Here is a 25,175-nt window from a genome sequence, read left to right as displayed (position 1 = left end):
CTATTTAAAAGCTGGTTAGATTAATCAAACTTGGTCAAGTCTGAAGTCATAGCTGGGTGCCTATCTAGTAGGTAGTTGCAGTGTGTTGCTGTGGGAATGAGATCAAGGAAACATTAGGGGGTTGAGGAATGTGGATACTAGAGTGAAAAAATGTGTGGGAGGGTAACGCACAAATAGAGAAATCGGCAGAGTTGTTTCAAAGCTTCGTCCAAATCTGATGGTATTCTGCAAAAAGGAAAAGTTGGCGCTAGTTGTTAGTAAGGTATCAAAAGCATGTGAGGGGAAAAAGTGCCTGAGACTGGAAGATGGGTTTCGATGTTATCTTAGAATAGGTTCTTTTCCTTCTGTTTTTACTCTTGTTTTTTTTTTTCCCCTGAACTTTAAAGGAGATTACAGTGTTTATGTAAACCTGAAGATCACTGTTTATGTTGAGTAGGCGCAACTGTGTTGAGCGGAAGTAAAAAACAGCCCATTGTAAGAGACCAAAAGCTTAGATTTCAGCAGAGAATTCCTGTCATCTGGCAGATAAATTTTAGCTGTATTTTAAAGTCACAAATAAATAGTTTCACCTGTAATCTGTTGTTGTATTCAGGCAACATCTGAATATATCTCTCTTCAGGAAATCCAGGGCTGCTTCTGACTTTCTTGACTGTAGCCTGGAAGAAAGTTTCTAAGTGTGCAGGTTTTTCTAGCTTGACTGCTGTTGTTTCTAGCTGCCACTGTGGTAGTTTTTTGTGTGCTAGGGACCAGCAGAAGCCACTGGAGTTGTGACAGCGTTAGTGCATCTTTTCTTTAGAAATCTATCTACTCAATATGGTGAGTTGCTCTGTTAATATAGTGGATACAAGGAATGTTGGATGTTCTCTTTCATGGCTGCTTGCAAGTTAAAACAGGTCTGATTCTGTGCCTTCTTTCCTTTTCACCTGGCTTTCACTTGCTTCCCCATCTGCTGACCTCCTGCTCTAAGTTCGTGTAGCTGCCTGCTGCTTGAGAAAGAGTACTCTTTAGTGTATTTGCTATCGCTGTGTACTGCTCGAAAACTCAGAGTTGACGTCATCAGAGGATGACAAGAAGCTGAGATGTTGGCTTCTAAACTCCTGTAGCGTTCTGAGGCCATGCCCAGCATTAGCACAATGGAGAGGAAACTCTGACTGTGCAGAATGCAACAATGGAGAGTTCAAGGGGGAAAACCACCCCCTGCCATTTTGAGCTGTAACAAGCAATTAAAAGCTTGAAGTTTCACCTGAGGTCTCTCCTAAGGTAAGGTCTCTCAATTAAAAACGCAACTCTTTGTATGAAAGTAAGCTTAAACATTTACTGACTGGAGTTCTAGTGGATGCGTTCTGACTTAAAATTTGCATGGTGATGGACTAGTGGGTAAACGCGCATTATTTTTTTTATAGTTTAAGAAACACATTATATGTCAGAAATGGGATGCCATGGGGATCTTTACAGAACTTAGAGTTCCTGGATTTGTTTTTCTTTTTTTCGCTAGGAGGCTATCCAGTTTGGAAAGGTCAGATACATTTATATGTATCTTTTAGTGGTTGCAAATGGTGGAAGTGCTGTAGGTGATTAAAGGATGGATCCCTAAACTATCTATGAAATGTGGCCCTGCGGGGCTTGCGTATCTGTTGACTGCGCTGCAAGACATAGAGTTGTCAAGACCACTATTTTCAGTTAAATTAGAGTGCATGAATATTTTTAGCTAGGCATAAACTTTCTTCTGTGAGAAAGCTTTGGTTTTGTTGGAAGCTTTAGTTCTACAGAGGTTTTCATTGAAGAGATAGCTTCCAAGCTGTGCTTTCATAGCTGTATTTTAAAAGTCCTTTCTACACATTAATTTGAATTTTATTTCTGTTCTGGAAATATTGCTACTTGGTTTGGAAAACAGATCTGTCCTATTTGAAAACAAACAAATCAAACTCTCCTCCCAAACAATGCAAACAGTTACTCTATGCTAAACAAGAAATGTTATGAGCTTAATTTTTTTTCAAATACCAACAATGAAACATTTTTTGATCCATGCCCTACAGCTCTCTTACAAAATGATACTGTCTTAATTGAAAAAAAAAAGCACATTGCTCCATCTCAAAATAACAGCATTAGAGAAGTGTGTATTTTTCTTTGAAATCAACCCTCCTTTTCAATTTAGTATTACTGAATATTGATTTGTTTGTTTTAAAAATCTTGTTCTTTTTGTGGTCCTTTGTTTTTTGTTGGGAATTAATTTTCTTTTTTGGTATTTTACCTGACTTTCATGTCAGACCCTCAATCACATTTTCTTCCAAATACTAAGGCTCTGTACATGGGTTTTAAGCACATAACTTAAGTGTTTTGCTGTGGGAAAAGCATAAGCATCTCTTTCAGTTGTAATGGAAACATATTATTGACAAAGTAGCCTGGAGGGACTGCTTTTCTATAATTTTTGTAAAATTTTTTTTTTTTTTATTATATGTTGCATTCAATTTGACTTTTCCCCTCGCCCCCTGCCCATTTTGACATGCTGGAAGCTTTTCTAAATAAAGGAGTTAAATAAGAATGTTCCAGTATATGGGACTATCAGTATGGTAGAGTGAAAAAACTTTGTGTTCCTATTGACCAGTTACTTTTTATGTGTAGGTCTCAAGGTAAGCAGAAGGGCAGTGGGGAGGAATGGTGCGTCAAGTTTGGGTTTTGTCATTTATTATTTTACCATGTGTTTAAGGATCATTGTATTGCTCTTGACCGTGGTATAACCTAGTATAGTTCTTCTGTACTGTTATGCTAGGCTGATGAAACACCTGGACGTAATACTACAGGTGGAAGATAATCTACTGAGTATCTATTGTTTGACTGACCTTGTTACAGCAATGTTGAAAGCATTTTTTTACTTGGGAGGAACAATGTTTTGTTTCTGGATCTAGAGGAGCCAAAATGTCTGTTAGTAACAAAGTTGAGAAAACAAATGTTTACAACTCATCGTGCTGGGTTGTAACCCCGTCAGGCAGAAACGAAGTATATCTTTCTTCACTGCTGGCTGTGAACTTAAATATTTTGTTGTTTTCATAAAAAATGCATGTTGTGCAGAATTAAATGTGAAATCATTCTGGATTTGAGAGCATAGAAGCTAATTGCATGGGTGGATGTTTTCTTTTAGTTCTTTAGTTCGCAAGACAAACGAGGCATTAGTTGATGCTGGTTATGTAGTAGGTGGAATTTCTAGAGGTGGAATTTCTGATGATCTTCAGAAGTTTCTGTAAAATACGAAATTGAAGCCATGACAGAAATCAGGGCTTTGACAACTTTTTTTAATTCAGAAACTCTGCCTCAAAAGTCAGGTATCGCTATAAGCTGAAAGTCGTCCTTATGTTCCCAAACTTTTATTCATTAAGAGTGATTGTTTTCACAATCTCTTCTGAATTCTCCAGCCATAGTTTTCTGTGTTCTCTGCTGATCTCTGATTCATGGTCTCTCACTTCCCCTTGGCTGCAATTTTAATCCTCTCCTTCCACCCACACTTCAAAGTAGCCTCCCAAATTCCATCCTCGGTGCCCTCCATGAGCTATTTTTGCCTCATTCAGTTATTAAAGTACTCGCTATTTGGAGAAAGTCCTGTTTTGCCAAGTCTTAAACTTCAGTGTGCTGTTGCTTCTTTTCTAAAAGCTTTTCGCACAGATAATGCTTAGGAACTTTGAAGAACTGTAACAATTCCTTAACTGTGTGATTTTAAACATTTGGAAGCTAAAGTAGTCCTTCTCCATCTGATTTTATTGGTGGCAGATGCTCTTGAAGACAGCACTGGGAGTTAGGATGTTCTGGGTTTGTTTATTTTCCTCCTTTATGGGTGGAGGAGATTCCTTCCTCCCATCACCTTAAACTGTTTTGCAATGTATTACCCTGTCCTTAGAGTCTTTGATGGAGTCCTTCTGGTTTTAGCTTTTTGGATCCTGTTTTTGTGCATTCTTTTTAATTTTGAGGTTTTAAAAAGAACCTGTCCCTTCTGCTTGGTCTTTCTACCTGTTGTTTTCTTTCCTGTGTCCAATTATGCCTGTATCTGATCTCTTCCACTGTTTTCAGCTTGAAACTATAGATTCTTCTTTTTCTAAATGTGGCTTTGTGTTTATGTATAACATTTTATGTTAGGCATGGAGACTATTTTCGCTACAATGTTTAAGGGGAGAAGGCCCTTTGATATGGCACTTCAAAGATGGATCATTGTCTGTCTTTGCTGTTGCTGTTTTTGTCTGTTCACTTCTGTACAGTGGCTTACACATTGTGGGACTGACTTGGAGCTGAGATCTCAAGGCAGCAGTGATAGCTAGAGACAGAAATAAGATTTTTTAAAATTATTTTTCTCCTTTCAACTAAGAGGTTACTTATGGTTTTGTTTGGTCAGTAGCAGTAATTTTCTTAAATTATTATTTGCTGTCCTTCCTCTGAATTAGATACATTTAGTTTAATGTTTGCATGACAGGTTATCAGGATATTTGTTGTGGAAATGAAATGATGGAACTGGGTCAAATGTGTCTTTATTCCTTCAGCTCCATAATGCTTCTTTTTTGATTCTTGTTGGGGGTGATGAAGGTGTCTGTTTTTATTCCGGGTGCAGGTATTAGAGAATTTTAAAATCCAAAAGTTACCTAGATTTTGTTTTGATTGTCATTTCATAGTGTAGGGTGGGCGTGAACGCACACACACACGCTATTATTGAAATAGTCTCAAAACACCTGGCAATGCTTGTTCACCCTTATAGAAAAGCAAGGAGAAAATCTAAAAAGTGTGGAAAACTGAAGCATTTTATAAGCACTCCTTCAGAGCCAACTGTCAGTAGTGAGGAAAGTAGGAGAGAATCTGAAGCAGCTTATTTTGGAAAAGCTATAAGGATCTGACATCATTGTCTAAACTGTTGGAATCTGTCTTATTTCTAAGCATCTTTCTCTGACTGTTCTCTTATTTCCACTGCCCAAACATTCTTACAAACTTTCCAGTCTTCCTCCCAAAATACACTGTTCTAATGCCTCTTCATCCATAGATCTGAGATGAATAAAGAGGGGAAATGCAATGAATTATAAACGTTAAACGAAACCACAAAAATGTACAATGATATAGTTTAGAGAAAAACGGAGTTGGGTAGTTGGGTGCTATGATAGTTCTAGAAATATTGAAACAAATCAAGCAGCTCTTATTATTTCTTGCTGATGATGTTCTTCAGGATACTGCTTATAGGCGTTTGGTGTTTTTTTTTGTTTCCTTCCTGCTTTTACTTACCAAAAATTTTTCCTGGATTCTGTAGCTCCAATATATAAAGCCTGCCAGCCAATAGGTTTACAGGACTTTTTTCTTTTTGAAGACTGCTTGAAAGCACTTAACCCAGAGTAAGTTTTTATAGTAGAATTGAGAATGTTTGGAAATAATGACACAAAAGGTAAATGCTGAAATTCCATCCTATACAATGGCAAACATTGCTTTATACGTGTTTGACTCTAGGTGGAGATGACTTGAGTGATCTTATGGTCATGGAAAAAAATCTATGTGTGTCAGTTAAAGCTCTGCCCACTTGCAGAAGAGACAGCTGTCCTGCATGCTGTCTCTACTAGAGAAGAACTTCGGGATTTGCCTTCATTTGCCGGCTGAGATGTCTGTACTTTGACACACTGATGCTGTCTCTTCCTGTTTAAGGTGGGCACAACCACTACAGTGATTTATAGTAGGAAATTAAGTGCCCAGTGAATTGTTTATTTTGTAAACAAATGCTTGTCAGAACCACTTGGAAGAACCTTAGGAACTTAAGATGGAAATACCCTTGCAAAATCCTACCCTGATTAATTGAAAAGTATGCAGTTCATTTGCCAGCAGCATGCTCTCAGAAAGGAAAAATGATTGCTTATGTAAAAAGTTCTTCTGTTACATGTACATGAAAGGTCCAAGATTAGAAGTAATAGTTTTATGAGGTTTTATCTTTCATTTCAAGATAAAATAAAATCCCAATGAGATCTGGAAAGCGCTATTTACAGTTACTGGCCTTTGCCACATCCTGTCACATCGTGTTTCACATCTCAGTCGTACATTGAGAGTAAGTGTTTCCTTGAGTCAGTTTGTGGTATCGTGAATAAATGTTCAGTATTGTAGAAGGATCTCCAGTCTGTTTGTAAAAGAACATGTGATACTTTATCAGAGATAAGAAGGGATAGAATAGTTTGGGTTGGAAAGGACCTTAAATATCATCCAGTTCCAACCCCCCTGCAATGGGCAGGGACACGTCCCACTAGATCAAGGCCCCATCCAGACTGGCCTTGAACACCTCCAGGGATGGGGTAGCCACAACTTCCCTGGGCAACCTGTGCCAGTGCCTCACCACTCTAATAGTGAAGAAATTCCTCCTTATGTCTAGTCTAAATCTGCCCCTTTCCAGTTTATAGCCATTGCCCCTAGTCCTGTCATTACAAGCCTTCGTAAAAAGTCCCTCCTCAACTTTCTTGTAGCCCCCTTCAGGTACTGGAAGGTGACTTTAAGGTCTCCTCGGGGCCTTCTCTTCAGGCTGAACAACCCCAACTCTCTCGGCCTGTCCTCTTATGGGAGGTGCTCCAGCCCTCTGATCATCTTTGTAGCCCTCCTCTGGACCTGTTACAACAGCTCCATATCCTTCTTGTGTTGAGGATTCCAGAACTGGACACAATACTCCAGATGAGGTCTCACAAGAGAGGAATAGAGGGGCAGAATCCCCTCCCTCGTCCTGCTGGCCGTGCTTCTTTTGATGCACCCCAGGATACGGTTGGCCTTCTGGGCTGCGAGTGCACATTGCTGTATCTGGCTTATATCTGGCTTCTCATCAGTCAGCACCCCCAAGTCCTTCTCTGCAGGGCTGCTCTCCATCACATCGTCCCCCATCCTGTGTTGCCCTGACCCTGGTGTAGGACCTTGCACTTGGCCTTGTTGAACCTCATGAGGTTCACGTAGGCCCAGTTCTGCAGCTTGTCAAGGTCCCTCTGGATGACATTCTGTCCTTCTGGTATTGATTGCTAAACATGGCATAGCATTTGTTGAAATTGTAAAAGTTCAGTCATTGAGCTCAAGCCAATAAAAATCTTGAGGCTTCTGACGGTAAAATGGGATCTATCAGAAAACATTAATCATATTCTCAAACTGACGTAGCTGTACCAGTGTTATGTACCACTGTGTTTATCTGTGGCTTTAATTAACAAATATTTTCAGTTAAATATTTAAGTGGCATTGAGCAAGAAATGGTTTGACTTTTTATGAGAGAGACAGATTCATTTGGAGATCGGGTGCTGGATATGGAACTTCACTTTTCCATCCCACCCTTTTTTTGGTTTGGTTTTGTTTTATAGTAGTTGAATAATTAAGAGGTTGCATGCCACCCTCCCTCCCTTATGGACAGTCTTGGTGGAAGGAAGTTGTGACCTTGTCTCCTGAACCAAGTAGGTTTGCTGCTGCTGTTGAGCTGGTGGAGTAAGTTTGTTGCAGTTTCTTTGTCCTTTTCTTCATCTAGAGATAGCCGGTGATAAGCTGGTTTTGATCACACAGTCTGAGGCAATTCCTTTTTCTCTTTTTAAGGTTAGACTAGGCTTTGGTTGTTTTAGGCCCTCTTCCCTTGCTTCTATTCACCTTAGGATATTCTTTTAGTTTGGGGATGGCTTTGAAGTGTCGGCTTTGAATTTCTGTATCCATAGAGAGCCTTTCTTCCTTAAGCCAGCAGCACTGTGCTGGTGACTTTATATCCATGCAATAAAAATTCAAAAAATTCTGGTTACTGTTGTTTTATGTGGGTCAAAAGAACAGCCAGATGGCCATTAGCCACAACTTGAATCTCTGCTCCAATATGAGTTCTTTCCATGGATTTCCTCCTTTGAGTGGCATTCAAAACCCAACACTTAGTTTCTGGGAGAGAGAAAATGTGGCACTTAGGAAAGGTTGATGTAGGTTAGGTTACTGTCACTTAGAATTTTACTAGGAAGAATTGAGGGTGAGTGTTTCAATTTCACATTTTGCAGCCACGCTTTAGTTTCCTCTTGTTTGTATGTCTTTCTGCTTCTGTCATCTTTGTAGATAGCTGCCTGTGAATTTTTTTTTCCAGGTTGATTGCCTGCTTTGGACTTCAGCATGTTAACTTTAGTTTTATAATAGTGTTCTCTGAAGCACTGATCTACTGCAGTTAAGTTTGGGGAAATAAGGACAAATTTTGTAGAGATTTTAGCAAATGATCTATCTGCATCTTGTCCCTGACCTAGCTTGTCCCCTACCACTAAGAACAAGACTAGAAACTCTGATCTAGTTGATGTTCTAATGTATACACTTTGTCACTGAAGCTTCTATTGCTATAGCAGTATTGGTGGCAATGTTGCCTATCCTTCCTCCTTCACTCCCACTCTCACACCATCCCAGGCCTTTTTTGGCCAGTGTGGACAAATTCAAGGTTCTTGACTGCTTTTCAGTCAGGTTCATTAGTTTCTAATTAAGAAATGTGCCCCGTATTGTTATTAGTAATTGCCTTTTTGTTTCCACTGACGTTCTACTAGCATGGTACTTACTACTTGCTTGAAGATCAATTGGTAAAAAAGTGAACGTCTTGTAGATATAACCGTTGTTATATTCCTGATTCTAAGTTTTTAGTGATATAACATACTCAACAAGCAACAGGTTTTTTTTAAACCATTTTGAACAAGTATAGTGGTTAACAGCTAAGCTTTCTTGGTCTTTCTATTTCTAAAGTGTGACAACATGTGAATGGCATGTTCATACATTACTGCAGGGTTACGGAGTATAAGCATGTAAATAGTTCAAAATGCTGTTTGGCTGGTTACATTCATGGGTATGAATTTTGAAAACACTGGATTTCTGACAGGGTTCAGAAAATCCGTGAACCCTGTTCATGATCCAGATCCACGAGCTACCCACTTGTGTCTGGGCCTTCTTTCCACCTGCACAGTCGGAAAATGTGGTTTGAGTATCTGTGCTGCAATCCAGAGGGGGAGAAGGTTGCTTTCGGGGTGAAAAACAAAAGCACCATTTATTCTGGCTTTGACCAAAACAATCAGACCAAAATACTCAGGTGCACATCCAAGATATGGGGCGCATCTTTCCAAAGTGTCAGAAGACAGATTTCAGTCTGTTCAGATCACAATCTGATCCCCAAATGCAGCCAAGATTACTTGAATTCAATGCGACACACACCAATACTAGTCAAGAAACGGTAAAGTAACTGAGAGAGGGAGAGAGAAGGGAAGGGAAAAAGAGAATGGCCACTTCCATGGGCAGTCTTGGGGGAAGCGCCTGCTGCTGCACCCCTCAGCTATTCATTGCTGGTGCCACAAAATGAGGGCATAACCAGCCTTCAGACAACGTGTTTAAGGCAAAGAAAGAAGTCAGATTTTACAACAGGACATAAAATTATTAGGTACTTAAATTAACCTGTTATATTCAGGGAAAACTTATAAATCCAGGGAGAGCTTAGAGAGACGGTTTCAGATCTCAGGAATTTGTGTATTTTTAAGGGCTTTGTGCGATCTTACGGCTTAGATCATTTGAGTGGTGATTCTGTCCTTTCCTCTGAAAGTCATAAAGGAAGAAAATCTCTTTTCTCTAAACTTTCTTGAATGTTTCTACGTGACTTCCCCATGGTAGAACTGTGTTACTTTTTTTAGTTACTATTATTATAAAATTAAGCCACGTTGTTTCAAACACTTATTATACATCTGTATATTTTGTAAATCAAGTAGGTACCCTATTACAATTTCCAGAAGGAAAGAACAAGGGGCATGAAATGCTGCTAAATTGGAGGGTGCTGTTTCTCCTAAAGAGGAGGGACTTGGTTATAGGGAATCTAATAAATAAAACTCGTAGCCAAACTGCCCAGCTGTACTTTAAGATGAAAACAGGATGTTGGTTGCATTGCTGGAGGACTACTGTGTAAATCAAAGGATATGCTATTATTGCTATGTAAGGAAGCTGTAGTCCCTTAGAGTAGATCTGTATATAAAAGAATGGTAATTGCCATGCTTATCAAGGACTGGCAGTTCTCCTTTTCCAGTTGACCTGGTGAATCCGCCTCTAGTTCACGACTTAAAACAAAACGTTGCCAGTTATTTTAATCTCCTATTCAATGGGACAAACAGAATGTGGTTATTTTTATCTCTTTATGGTTCCTTAGATTATACAAATAGAAAACCCCTTTCCTATATTTAAGCTAAAGGTGGTTTAGTGAGGGGGATGTGGATTGTTTCCCTAGTGCCTGTTAAACCGTGTCAGTTTGAGTTGTCTGCTTAGTTATGTCATGTCCAGGTGGCTTTCATCATTTGCCAATGTCTGACCTTACCTTCTCCTGTTTTTTTGGTTTTGGGTTTTTTTTTAAGTGTTTGCTTATAGCTTCTTTAAATTTTTGTTTGATAGGCTAAGCCATTTTTTGGTTATTCTCATAAGGTTTTCTAAAGTGCTTCTCTGCTCCTATTCCACCCAGCGTACTGTTCTGCTGTTCCTTAATGCCAACTAGAGTGATGTTGCCTTTAATTTTGTTTTTATAATTAATAATCTTTATGCTTCTAAGCACTATATCCAAGTATACCTTCTCTCTTTAGGAAGGGAGTATTTCAATTTACTTTTCTGCTTTTGATTTCTACCAGTTTGTTTTTCTCTTCAGGGAAATTGGAGAATCATAGTTGTTTGGTTTGAAGAGACCTTTGAAGATCATCTAGTCCAGTCCCCATGGTAGATCAACAGCACACTGTAGAATAGCCTGGATTGTTATCTAACTTGTGTAGGTGCATTTCTCTTAGGCAGAAGTAGCTGAAGCTGGGACAACAATAAGTATCTCATAGGATCATAGAATGTCCTGAGTTGGAAGGGACCCACAAGGATCATGAAGTCCAACTCCTGTCGCTGCACAGGATAACCCCAACATTCACACTGTGTGTCTGAGGGCTCTGGCCAAATGCTTCTGGAATATTGTCAGGCTTGGTGTCATGGCTGCTTCCCTGGGGCACTGTTCAGTGCTCCACCACCCTTTGGGTGAAGAACCCTTTCCTGTTGTCCAACATAACACTCCCCTGGCACATTTTCCTGCCTTTCCCTTGGGTCCTGTCATTGGTTGCCAGAGAGAAGAGGAGCTCAGCATCTGCTCCTCCTCCCCTTGTGTGGAAACTGTAGACTGCAATGAGGTCTCCCTTCAGTCTCCTCTTCTTCAGGCTGAACAGACCAAGGGACTTTAGCTGCTTGTCCTACAGCTTCCGCTCTAAACCCTTCACCAGCTTTGTGGCCTCTTCTGGACACTCTCCAGCATCTTTCTATCCTGTGGAATTAAAAGCAGCATACAGTTATCAAGGTGGGGGTGTTTGCAGAGATAAAAGTGAAAGTTATTAAATTGATGTTCCTGTAATATTACATGTGTTTTTATAGAATTCTGGAGGGGATAAGTCCTCAAAACTTGAACTGTTTTGGTAGAGTGATTATAGCATAGCAGTTTACACTGGTTAGTAGAGAGTTGTCAGCCTCTTAGTATTTGTACTGAAGTGCAGAGTTAGCCTCGCTGCAGTTAGACTCCTGACTGTGAATCACATTTGAAATCATCCTGTGCTGCTGATGCTCGCACAGGAGAGGAACAGAGTCTGAAAAGAAAGTGAGAAGGTGCCAACGGTGAGTCAGTTCTGCAGAACTGTAAGGGAAAGCAGATGTGCTTCCCTCTTGAAAGAATCTTTGCTCTTGAAGGCCTTACAGCAAAAACTTAATATTTTTTATATCCATTTTACTTTATACTGAATTATAAATTTATCTTTCAAATTTATAGTTTGATATTCAGAATGAGTTTTCTTTTATTTGCCCATTGCATATCTACATTTTCCTGAAGTTCTGGGAAAGGAGGATGCTGCAGGACAAGTTTCTGTAATGCATAAGGAAAAATGTCTGTAATACGGCTTTCCAAAAGACATTTCAGTCTTGTTCAGACAGTAGTACATCTGAAATAGCAACTCCTTTAAAGGACTGAATAGTGTTGTTATTTTGGAACATTACTCATTGCTCATAAATTTTAGCAGCTGAGAGAACTGGTTGTATTAGGTTGAACAAGCGACATTCCTGTGTTTTGAGCTGTTTTCTAAATCACACTTCATTTGCCACATTATTTGTGTATGGTAGAAAACTATTCGTTTGGTAGTACTGGAGGTGAGATGCTCGGGGGATAAAGGAGCACTTTCCGTTATTTTCTAACATAAATGCTAATAAAATAACTTCAGGTGTAAAAATGGGGTGTAATTATGTCAATAACAATTAATGGATGTATTAATGGATGTAAGGCCTCACTAATCTACTTCTTTCTCCTTTTTCACAGGAGTGGAATAGGAGGAAGAATTAAAAAAAATCTTGAATTTGTTTACTGTCTGTACTAAACAGTTGAAGGAATTAATCATGAGTGAAGTCTTTTTGTTGAAACACAGCAAGTTTGTTACTACAGATGAAGTTATATTGGATGTACTTGGGAGGGTACCATATTGCATATAGAGATACGCCCATTCTATGGAGGGAGAACCTTTTCTGGGGCCGGAAGCTATTTAATTTGAAAACATATTTGTCAGTTATCACATGTCTTAGTGTCTGTAGCAGTGGTTCATCAAATAAGGGTGGGTAATTATTTAGGTTAGACCAGTGGTTTTGGAAAATGCATATAACTTTTAAGTAGTCATGCCCTATTTTCATTTAAGATAAATTTTATATTTTAGCTGTTCATATAAACACATGATATTCTTTAGCAGGCCAGAAGTGTGCGTATCAGGAGACAGGCCATGGAATTACCCTGATGTGACCTTGTAACTAGTGGATTTGAGAAGCATTAAGCATTATTTCTATTGGTACTGTACTCCGAAGGCCTCTTAATTATGCTGACAGCATTATTTTTTTTAAGAATTCTTACGAAGGGGGATGTATTCTGAAGTTCTTGTCTCACTTATGTACTCGTGTAGGCAGGTTGTATTGTACCTTAAACTGATTGTAATTTTTTGTTTATTTTTTTAAATTTTAGGGCAACGAGTACAACTTTTCATCCACAAAGAAAGTAGCTGTTGCTTTTGATTAGTAACTTAAAACTTGGCAAGTATATAAATTCCTCAGCAGGGCACTGGTTTTGAAGAGCTTCTTATGTTCCAGTGAGAAATCTTTTGAACAGATTGTTTTAGAACATGTGATTTTTTTTTTTTTTTTTAAAAACAACCTTTTTTTTCCTGCTTCTGTAGTACATTAATCTGCACTGATTTACTCCTTTCCTCCAGGAAACACATTTGTATTAAAGATCCGGTTTTCTGTTTATTTAGTTCCTGCTGCTTATTGCTTCCATGAGGTCCGCTTTGACCTTACAATTAACAGAAAAATAACAGATATCCTGGGAATTAAATCAAGAAAAATTAAGAAATAATCAGAAAGCTGATAAATTCTGATGAACTCTCTCACTGATCAAGCTTCCATTTTGACATGGAAAGATCCTCACTAGTAAAAATAAATAGATTAAAAAAACCTCTAAGGAGCATGTTGTTCAGTGTCTCTGATGGTTCATGGAAGGCTTTAAACTGCGACAGTCATGGGTACCACTGGTTCCTATTGTTAAATGTTGGCTTTGTCATTAGAAACAGTTTGAGTGAGTTTGCTGGAATGTACTCTAACGTGGCCTGAGCCAGTTTTTATTTATTTGCTCTGTTTTGGCTAATTGCCTCTTAAGTAGGATATTTGTATTATACCATAACATTTCATAGTCCTAGCTTCTGTTTGAAACCGGCCTGCTGGTGTAAGGATTCTTGGTGCAGTTAGTGCAATATTTAAACAGCAGTAAATAAAAGATATCACTCAACTTGCTTTTCAGCTTAATCCCATATAGTAAATCCAATGAAATAACAGCAATAATTCTGAAATATGCTTTCTTTGTTGCCTTATACTGTATTATATTATTATAATTTTGTTGGTTATCGAAAAGACTAGTGAGAGATAGAACTGGCACAAAGAATTGAAAGTGTTCATTGCAATATTGTCTGCTTTATGTCTCTTTGAATATCTAGACTTGCTAATTTGGTCTGATTTGAACATAACAGTGTCACATTTGAAGGCAGAGGATGCCAAGAAAGGAAGGAGGTGATTTACATCCCTCGAGCTCCTATAACTGGGAGTTTCAGTTTGGAATTTGGCTATAAAATATTCAGATTTTTTTGAAAAGCTACATGATATAACAGGATACCCAGGCCTGGAACTGGAGCTTCTGGCAACTGGACTTGTATGTACCATTCCCAAAATGCGGGAAAGGGTCTGATTTTTCTTGGCAAACAGCCAGCTTGCTTCAGTTTCTACTGTCTTGAGTTTTGCAGTGTACTTACATGTTTGAAAAAGCAAAAACCCTAATATAATAAACAAGCTCTACTGTACATCTTGAGACTGGGCTCCCCTGCTGCTAACTTGTACAAATCTTAATTCTGGACAGAAGGCCAGACATAACAATACCTAGCCTTGGTGTTAGTGAATACATGGTATGTTGTTTCATTATGCTGATGAAGTTAAGATATCCATTCATCCATCCATGTTTGTCTGTGGTGTATAAGCAAGAATGTGTTTTGCAGTTGAAAGGATCTAACTCTAAAAACTACCAGAATTGGCATTTACTCATTTGACTCATTCTGTTGAGTTACATTTGCTTACACGTATTTGTATGTTTATACTCTTTGACGGTGTTTGAGTTCAAGAATTTTCCTCTGTTTTCTAGAGCTTAATCTCACCAGTTCTGCGTATTTTCAGATACCGGTGGTGTATATGGTGTCACGGTTTGTACTTGCCCACAGTAGAGGTAGTCTGCCAAAAGTTAAATGAATTCTGATTACACACTTACCTTAACATAGTTCTCAAGAAAGGTGTCTTGAATTCCAAGTACCAAACCAGTATGCTTAATATACATGTTCTTCAGGAATCTGTAGTGACAGCTATCGGTGACCACAGCATGGAGCTTCACATAAGATCAAGAAGAGCAGAAAGATTGTTCTTTCTAGTTTCAGTTTGTGTTCTTGTTCACTTCCAGTGCCCTCACATAAGAACTGTGAAAGGCTAGGAATTCTAGCCAGTGTTACCCAGCAGGATATTGCGGGTTTGCCCACTGCGAGCAAGTGGGGATGATTTATTTTCTTATTTAGAAAACGTTAAAGAATATGAACAGGAGTGGGCAACCTGAAGAGGTGGTTTCACCCCTATGAAGGTGAGGGTGACGGAGTAGGTGAAGTGAGGACTTGGCAATGCTAGGTTGTCCAGACTTGATCTTAAGGGTCTTTTCCAACCTGAATCGTCCTATGAGTCTACCTTTTCTTTCACCAGTCACTTAGCTGCATCACTGACCGTCAGTTGTGATAAAGCTGTATACTGTATAGCCATGTAATTTGGCTAAAAAAGACTAGTAAAAAGACAGAGAAATGATGGCTCTGCTTACCTGTAAAATTTGTCTTGCAGTTTCCTTAGACATTTATCATTGTTGTGATTCTTTGCTTTTGACAGCCAGCTAATATCCTTATTAGCCGTCTTTGACCCCAGAACACTAATGGTGTATTTTTGAAGGATCAACTTAAATTTAAAGTCTAAAAAAGGTTTCACATATCTGTCACAGTAACATTGCAGACTATATTCCCTGTTCAATGCTGTTGTTTCACATCAGCAAATATGTGGAAAATAGAATTATGAGACTAAAATAGAATTAAGAGACTAAAAATGATGGTGAGCTTGAGAAGCCGTGTGACTGCACACACAGAAATAGTGCACTGTTGTGAGGTGTTTTATGAACAACTGTTGTTTAGCCATGTTAATTATCTTTTTTTTTTTGTTTAGAAAACAGATTCAGCCAGACTGTTGGTGAGTAGTTAGAATGTGTAGTCCAGTAATTCTTGCAATGATTAGTAATGTGACACAGCGGGGTTGTGTAGCCAGTGGCTGGTCCTTAGGTATAGAAGATGGTGAAAGGCTGGTGGACCTTTTGAAGAGGATGAGGAAGGTGAAGGCATTCAGAATTGCGGGGTCAGTTTTCTCTGTCTTTACCTAGCATAATCCTGCATTTGACAGGTAATTCCGCTACCTTTTAGCAGTAAATCACAGCTATTTTGATCCTCTGTATGTGTCTGAAGTGACAAATAACGCTATAGCCTATTTCTCTGATCCCTGTCTGTATGTCTGAGTCAATACGAGACCAACTTTGTCTAACAAACTTAATTTGTGGGTGTCCCAGCATTTTCAATATAAACCCACTTATGTGTTATGGTAGCTGCGGTTACATGGTTACATCACATTTCTGTGCACATTCGCTCCCTGGTTCTACTGAAGTTGTTAAAGAAGTCTTAATGTACGCAGACTACACATTAAAACTGAGAAGAAATCCAGGACTGAAAATACCTTTTTGATGTATTAAGTATTCGTGATAACTATTATTAATCTCTCTTAAATAGATAACACAACTAATTTATTTCCCCTAGAAAAATGTGGAAATTTAGCTGAAGTTTTAGCCATATGTCAGGGAGAGACAGAGGCAAGATTTTAATAGTCTGGTGGGGCTTCTGCACCATAGTTTTTGGACTCCTTCTGGGGGTCACTTGTCAAAACTCTTCAGATTTTAACTTGGCAGAAATTGTACTTATAAGATAGTCTTTTACGCTCAGTGAAATAGGAACTTTGGGTATTTTTTTTAGCTTATGCTGTCATGCATACCAACACAGATATTTCTGTCTTTTCTGAGATTTTTTAATCTTGCAGTTATTGGCTGTTTGTTTAAAGGAAGACATTTGTGTTCTAAAAACATGACACAGACCTGTGACCCAGAAAAAATGAGTTCCCATGAATTTTGTGTGTGTGCAAGTGATGGGGACCAGAACTTATTCTTTGTCCAGTAGTTCATTTGTGCGTGGCCTCAAGGGAACATGCGGCCCAGCTCCTTGTAGTTTTAGCTTCCCATGGGAATGTAAGAATGTATCTAACAGTTCTGGCTAGGAATAGTTGTGTGGGGGTTTTTGTTTTGTTTTTTTAAAATCTGTTTTCTTACATCTAAATTTCTGTTGGTTGTACAGAAATATTGATTGCACTTTTGAGGAAGACCATAAAATTGTGTGGTACTGCAGTTAAGGATTGGACAGAAGTGTTTTTCATTGCAATGACAAAAGCTATGCAGCCATTGATTTTTCTGTTCTGTATGCTCTTGAAGAAATATTTCTGTTCTAGGATATTTGAAAAATGAAGGGAACTTCTTAGTCGTTTGTGTAAATTTGAAGTTCTTACATACCCGAGATATGCCAACATAGATTTTTTTATTATTATTTTTTAAAAAAAATTATTATATTGTCCAACAGTTGGTGAGATGGGACTAGGGTTTGCAGAACCCTTATTTTGGTATTTGACTTTCGTGAGTTCAAGTCTTAGTATTTGATATTCTTTTGTTTCTTGTTGTGTGTGTGTTTGTAACCTCTCATCTAGAATTGAAAAGTTCTGTAATGCTGTATAGTAGACCAAACGCTGTTCAAGATATTAATGACCAATTATGGAAACTTGATGCATTGGCTGGTTTTGAAATTATGACTAGCAATTTATTTATTAGCAATATGATTAGCAAAATAGCAATTTAATTCCATAGGATTCCTAGGGCCATCATTGGGCATTATTCTAAACCCATCCAAATATGCATAGGTTAAATATGAACACTTCTCTGCTTTAAGTAAGGAAATTAAAAAGCAGAAGAAAATGGAACTCAGGTAGACATGCTAGTTCCTTCCTCCATGTATCTCATTATACAAGGCTTTCTCAGAGGCCGTACTTCTAAGAGTATGGTCTCAATGAGCAAAGTACCTACTTCCTGAATTGTACAGTTCTGTTTAGCTTTCTATTAGTAGTGGTATTGGTAGCAATAGAGGTGGTCAAAAAACCTATTTGAAGCTCTATGAGATTGCATATAGTGTGTATTTTTAACTTGCATAGTTTATTTTATTTAGAATTGATGGAGCTTGCTTCCATTAGTTGCATCAGCACATGACCTTGCTGTCTTATATGTAAACAACATTCTAGTTTACATAATTGATGAACTGGGAAGTTATTGTATGAAATATTTTAAATATAGTTACCCTGTGTCTACAGACAAACACCTCAGCAGAAGCCCTTGCCCTCCAAACCTGTGCAGAGGAAATAATAATAGCTAGAGTCTTCTCAGTTATAAATATGCTCCTTTGTTTTATTGTTGGTTGATGGGGTGGGGGGTATTGTGGGATCTTGAATACTTTTCTATTAAATAGATGAGTTTTTAGAAATACTGACTCCAGGCACTGAGGTTTTGGTACCAAAATCAATTTATTGTACCAGATGACTAACTTGTTAATTCAGGCACATAGTCTGAAAGTATTTATTAGAGTGTGGACTGCTTTAGTGTAAGCAAAATAGGTGAATAATATGCTCAAATCAAATCTGTATAGCTTTGGAAATAAATGTTATTACACAATCATCTTCCTTATCCAGTGTTAAAGTCACTGCTATACTCGTATGTTTCTTTGCCAATATGTTAATGTCATACTGTCTAATAGAAAAATAATCTCTATGTACAAACAGCATAAGAAATAGAAGAACAATACTATCTTGTAGCAGAAAGAATGGTTTATATTTACTTGGCAGTTGAAACAATTACCAATACACTCTTGAACTTCTGTCTGAAGGTGTAAAACTTTCTATTTTTTAGGATTCTTGCCCTGTGGGATAAGAAAAGTAACAGTAGATGAATTGGTGTTCTAGTTTATAATATGATGTAACTGAACTAAAATATAACTTTTCTTTTGCTTATTTTCATTTGTTACTAGAAACATAGACAAGGCTGTTGCTGATTATACTTTCAAACTTAAAATGGTCTAGAATTTATATGATTCTCTGACTTCAGGTGACTAAAATGGTCATGTGTAGTCATATATTATCAGTTAGTTTAGAATCTACTAAAATATCAGGTTTATACTTTGAAGGAACCTTTTGTTCCATAAAGTGGAAGGCAACTGTTGCAATCCTGGATGACCTCCAAGTCTCCTTTGAAAATCAGTTTCTTCACTAAATGAATAGGAATAGCTTCTCTTGCAAATGTTTTGGCTTTTAACTCAAATGCCAGAGATTTGAAATTTGGAGGAGAAAGAGCCAAAGAAGAAGATTAAATAGACTCCTAAGTCTAGCTTTGAAATACTGCGGTACTGTCTTCTGTTCTGGATGAATTGATATTATTTTATACATGAGAAAGAAGATGTTTTCAAAGGATGTAATAATGTTGAATGCAGTTTTAAGACTTTCTCAGAAGTTAATACTGTCCTTCCTTTCTAAAGAGTTATCTCTTCCTCTGAGATTTTGCAGTCTCAATATTGATTAAAAGTAATGGGGCAAAGAAAATCCTTTAGTTTTTGTATGAAAATGCACATGCTTTATGTAGATTTTTCTTAAATTATTTCAAAATGAACTCTCAAACCCCAAATATGTATCAGTTCTTAGGGTATCTTTACAATAGCATTCTTGTGTTATGCTTTTTAAATACCATTTGATGAATTTATAAGGTGCCCCGATATCTTTGCAGGAGAGTACCTCTTTTAAGATGTGATGTGTATTCTAGAGATATTTGTTGCTCGACAAATAGTTGTTGCTTGAAGAAAAACTAATGAACCAGTCTTCTGTTTTATACAAATGGGATTAGATATGCTCTGATTTGCCTGGAAAAGAAGTAGTTTCAAAATACAGCCTACCTACAGTGCCACCCCGTGGCTTTTTTTTTCATGGCTTCTCTTAAACTAACCAGCTTCTGTTCCCTCCTGCCCAGCAGGAAGACTACTTATGAACTTCTAAAAGGTCTGTATTCCAGGCTGCAGATCTGCTCTGCCCGGGGCACTGCAGTACATTTATTTGCCTTATCTCTGTGATGCAGCGTTATTTGTCCTTGCTGACACCTGCAGGAGAACCAGAAAGAGGATTTCTGAGCAATACCAGTTCATTCACCTATCGCATCAAATAACTAAGCAGTGGCTAGTTTGGTCATTGAAAAATCGCATTGGAGCTGGAGATCAAGAACTCTGTCAAATCACAAAATAACTTGAGGGAGCATGTTAATTGGTCTCATCTGTTCCAGCAATGCTACGTATGCATAAGATTTATTTCCAGGTGGTCAGTTTTCTAGGGAAATGATTTAACTTCAAACTTATCTTGTCTAGGTACTCACAGCATTTTTTATGGAGGTAGTTGATATTATTTTGCATTCAAGAAATCTGCATTTTTGTTGACTTTAATTGGAGGATATCAGAGAGACTTTGTTCTTAAAAGCATCATTATGCTTTGAGGGATATGCTGTGCTTTGCCTGGCACCATTTTAAAGAGTCGCTCAAATCTTGATAGGCTAAGTTACTGCAGTTTTAAGTCCGTGGCTTTCATGCACGGGAAGTAGTACAATATTGAGGATATTTCACCCCAAGCAAGTCTATGGGAAGGAGCTTTTCAGCACTTCACCTGCCTGGCCTGCCTTGGAGAGCAGAACCTGTTTTCTTCTTCACAGAGAGTTTAGTATGGCTAAGATTCCTGGATGAAAGGCAGGGTTTACGTATGTATATTTTCTTCTTGCCGTTCTGGCATGGAACAGAACAGACTCTTTCACCGCTGCTAGTTGGGTGGCAGCGCTAACGCCACGGTTGAGCGCAGGAGCAGCAGCTCCCTGGGCTGACTGCCGCAGCCCATGCACCGCCTGTCCCCCTGTACCAAAAGCTGACCTGCCACTGCCTACTCCAAGGACAGGGGTATGCTACAGTTTTTGAGTGTTTAAAATTGGTGCTTTTGATGTTGTAAGAGATTCTGTTGTAGTGCTTTGAATGTACTTTCAGTGTTTTGTTGCTACAAAAGTAGTTACTTATTTTAATGAAATGAACTTCCCATGCTTGCATTGCTCTGCTGTTGGCCTGACCGCGCTGCCTCAGTTTCCCTGCATTCACAGAGTGCTTTCTGCCCGCCCCAGAGCTACTCGCTCTGTGCGGAGGCAGGATGAGTGACTAAGAGGACAAGTCAAGTGTGGGCTAGCAAAGCCTCGGCATGTGCTGTTCAGACACCCCTGGGCTTTGGCATCTTCCTTGAGGGCTTTGCATTTTTGCAATAGAAACAAAAATGTGAGAGCGTGGTAAGTATCAGGCTGTATATTTAATGTGTAGAGGCTTTCTCTGATAAGCAGGTGCTTACATTCACATTTGTACCCTAATTATAGAAATCGTACTTGGCCTTTTCAAGAAGGCAAATGTTTCTTTCTCTGAATTCACATATCTTGCTTGTAAACTGTAAGTAGAGGGGTGTGAATGTGGGGTGGTCTGAGTTCTTGCAGAATCTCAAAGCCAGCAGTAGAAAAATGTGATACTACAGTCTGTGCCTGTAGGTTGTACTGCTCGTTATATGGAGTTAGAAAATCTTAAATACTAAGACTTAAAAATGGAGGGTTTTCTTCCGGTGTTGGCAGAAGAATTTCCATTCTGCAAGAAGTCTAGCATTTTTTTTTTAAATTATGTTTAATATAAATGCAGTGTGTATCTAAGCAAAGTGGTGAACAGAAGGCTTGAAAAGAAGCAGTTAAAACACTGTACTTCACTTTCATAAAACTGTTTTGAGTGGTTTACTACTTGCAGTTAAATACATCCTTTTGGAAACCTGGATTTGCAGGTAGTAACTACTAAAGGGAGAAGAAATAAATGTCAAGGAAAGTGATGGAGAAGTTTTTGATTACTTGTCTTTATTTAGGAACTTTATTTGCTCTTTCTGCCACGCTTCAGGCTTCTGCAGTATTTGGGATGTATAAGCCAGAGTCTGTGGTTTAAGGTAGTTATTGCAGGATTTCTTCAGGCTGTTATAAATTGCAATGTAAGAAACAAGTTCATTGTACTTTAGATTTTTTTTTTTTTTTTTGTTCAGTGGATGATTTGCAGATGATTCAAATGTAAGTCATGGGTAATCTGATTACTCTCTTAAACCAGAATATTGAAATGTACATGTGCATTGTATTCTCATGTTGTCACAGGTCCTGGCTTGAATTCTCCCTGTATTAGAAATTCTGGCTTGCAAATTGTCTTACTTCATACCCTACATCACACAAAAGGCTGCAGTTTTATTTTAAGAAAATACATTTCAGAACTTGTATACATTATGATTCAAATTGTGATAAGACTTCAGCATTGTGAATAAAAGCCTGTTTGTTTGTAATGGCACTGTGCTAGCTGTTGTGAAAGTGGTATTCATAATTGTGCTGTATGCCCTTCCATAATTTTTTAATAGGTGCTTTTTAAAAATACCTTTCTTTAAAATAAAATTTTAAAAATTGTTACATGAGCTCATCTATAAAATTTCCGTTTTTAGGAACCTTTACAGAAAAGATCCTTTTTTTTTTTGGAAACAGTCACAGGAGAAAAAAACAACATCCCACAGTAAGCCAGTGTTGATATGTGCCGTTCCTTCAGTTCTGTGATAATACCGTGTCTAGCTCAAACTGTTTAATGTTTGATAGAAAAAGATTTGCCGCGTACTATAACTGTTTGCCTTTCTGTTGAAGGCTGGCAAGATTTTCAGGTCTAAAGTAAAACACTGAACCATAAAATATTGGTGTATTGTGAGGTTTAAGAGTAGGTAATATCAGGTAGGCAGACCAAATGTTCTGTGGCTGGTATATCACTCTGCAATAGTGTAATTTTTTTTCAGCAGCACAGCAAAACAAGACACCTAGAAATGTTTGTGGACTTACTGTGATGTAAGAGGCCTCTTACTGGATAAGTAAATATTTTTCTTTTTCTCTCTCTGTTTTTTTTTTAACTTTTGTCCAGCAGAACTCAGCTTCATTGAACTGTGGTGTTGACTTTTCTTATTTCCTCCTATTTTCATTCATATTGTTCTTCGTAAGCTTTTACGTTTGATAGAATTTCAGTATTTGTACTCTACATAAGAAGTAGTGTTTCAATACTTACCACCTCTTTTTTTTTTTTTTTCTTAGTTGGTAGAAAATGAAGCTGACATTCCTACTCTGTGAGAAGCTTATAAGAACTGGATGTTTTACTGTACAAAATTTTGTTAAGCATCTGTTTTGTACTATTGCACAGAGGACATTCATACAGTGGTACAGCATCGTGCAATAAGCTATACACCCATGCAATATAGGGTGTTGTACCTAGTTTCTAGATTATCTGGTTTATCGAGTAGTAATTTAAAGGAGCCTATGAGCTGCTGTTGAGGTCGTGCAAAAAGGGTTTCTACATTCAGGTGGGCGTTCCAGCAAAATATTAGGGTGATGGAAGATGAAACATCAACTCTGTTACAAATTTTTGCCAATGTAGAGTACTTCTACCTCCCAAGTTGACAGCTCATGGTAGGACCATTTCTATAGGAGAATACTGTAGGTTTTCTAGAAATAAAATAGATGTCCCAATACTATAATGTATAGTAGAAGTTGAGTAAGACTGGAGCACTTGTGCTTCTGAGTATTACTCTAGAATTATGATTTAAAATAGACAAAACCAAACTTGAGCGTTTTTATTATTTTAAATCATAATGGTGCAACTAGTACTTTCACTAGCCTGTTATGTTTGATCTTGGAGATATTTTGAACTGCTTTGCTAATGGTACCATATAGTCTCTGCTGTATTTAGAATGACGTTTGTATTTTGAAAGGCGTATGTTTTTCTCTTTTTCCCAACTTTGTTGATTTGAGCCTCCTTCTTTTGAATTCCAGAAGCTGGTACAGTACACTCCCTGTTTAGTTGTCCATGATACTGATTCCAAAGATATGTGCTTATCTGATTTAAGGAGCTTGTGTGTGTGCATGTATTAAGTAAGAAAGCGCTGTAGTTTTCTTCCTTATTCCTCTGTTATGGTCAGCAGGAAACCTGAGGCGTGTTCCTTCCCACGTGCCATCTTTGCAGCCATGCGCTTTTGTTCCCCAGATGGCTTCTTACCCCTTTGGAACGAAGGCCCTCCTGTGAATCAGTTTCAGCCTCCGGAAAACAAACTCTGATCTGAATTATTTGGAATCATCATTAAAAATGGGAGAGCTTTTAATTACAAATTTTAGTATCGATCCCAGTGCAGTTAACTGTATCATTCTTCTATTGTCACGTGTTTACTGCACTTTGAGGAAGTACCTGAAACTTGCATGACCAGGTTTATGACTGTAGTATAATGTTTGCTTTTGTTCTTTTTTGGTTTTTTTTTTTCATTTTTTTTTCTTCCTTCTTTCTATTTTATCATCTCATAAGCACAGGAACTCAAAAGATTAAGACCAGGCCAGCAGATACTCGCTTCTGAACAACGGAGTGAGTGAGTGCTGGAGGAAGCAAACACGAGGTGTCCTTGCTTCTTAAACTGTTTAGTATTGAAACATTCCCATTATTTTTAACTTTCTTTTGGGAAAAGGCTGGGTGTTACTTGACCAGAGGTACAGGTTTTTAGAACCTGCATTATGTTACTTGTAAACATGCAGAACAAGAAACTTGTTCAACTACTTGTTAAAGCTACATCCAAATTCCTCACAGCAACAGTGCCTTAAAAAGATCCGTTGAAGTACAGCCTATTCTGTCAAGGAATGGATATGATTATGAAAACTTTGTATGTGAAACTGGATCTGAAGGTTTCTGAAATACAACATGGGAATTTCCAGAACAAAATCACTGTGAGATCTCTTTTTTCTGTCATTTTTTGATTAACTTTTTAGGCCTCCGAGAGTGATTTAAGGAAGCACAGTAACTTTGTTTAAAGCTGTAATTCTCAGTCCTCCAGAAACACTGCAGGGTTTTTTTCAGTTGTTTGTTTTTGGGTGCACTTGATTGTTGAATCCCATAGTGGCATTTAGTATTCTGGAAAGTCTTTGTTGTGTGTGGCTCCCACTTCTGCTGTTTAAGGAAGATAATACTGTTTCATTTCTCCTTAATATTGTCTAAATAAATGGTGAAGAAAAGGAAGGGCTCGAGATTCTTACAGAATAGTAATAATAATAATAATAATAATAATGTGTTTGTCAAATAATAGGGTGTTTGAGAGTCCAAATTTTCTTTCCCTGCTGATCTCTGTCATAAGTGCTTTTGGGGCCTTAAAAGGTATTTTAAGCATTGCAACTTTTAAATGGTTGGACATTGTCTCTATTTAGAGTTTTCCACATTATGTTCTTTTCATGGTGGCTT

At 38.0% G+C, this 25,175-nt stretch overlaps 1 protein-coding gene across 4 annotated transcripts in view; it reads left to right on the top strand.

Moving 5' to 3' along the window:
* The window catches only part of COBLL1 (cordon-bleu WH2 repeat protein like 1), an 81,299-nt gene that overhangs the window by 4,114 nt on the left and 52,010 nt on the right, over positions 1-25,175 (top strand). Inside the window, exon 1 of one of the 4 annotated variants that reach the window (XM_054070097.1) lies at positions 21,012-21,148. The exons of the other annotated variants lie outside the window; for them this stretch is intronic. The gene's annotated coding sequence lies outside the window, so the exon portion shown is untranslated. Of the gene's footprint in view, positions 1-21,011; positions 21,149-25,175 lie in introns of those variants that run through there. 4 annotated transcript variants of the gene reach the window in all.

Source organism: Cuculus canorus, chromosome 6 (genome assembly GCF_017976375.1).
Source record: "Cuculus canorus isolate bCucCan1 chromosome 6, bCucCan1.pri, whole genome shotgun sequence".
In the NCBI taxonomy this organism is placed as follows: domain Eukaryota; kingdom Metazoa; phylum Chordata; class Aves; order Cuculiformes; family Cuculidae; genus Cuculus; species Cuculus canorus.
The sequence above is the reverse complement of the archived record's forward strand: the minus strand, read 5'-3'. Positions and strand labels throughout refer to the sequence as shown.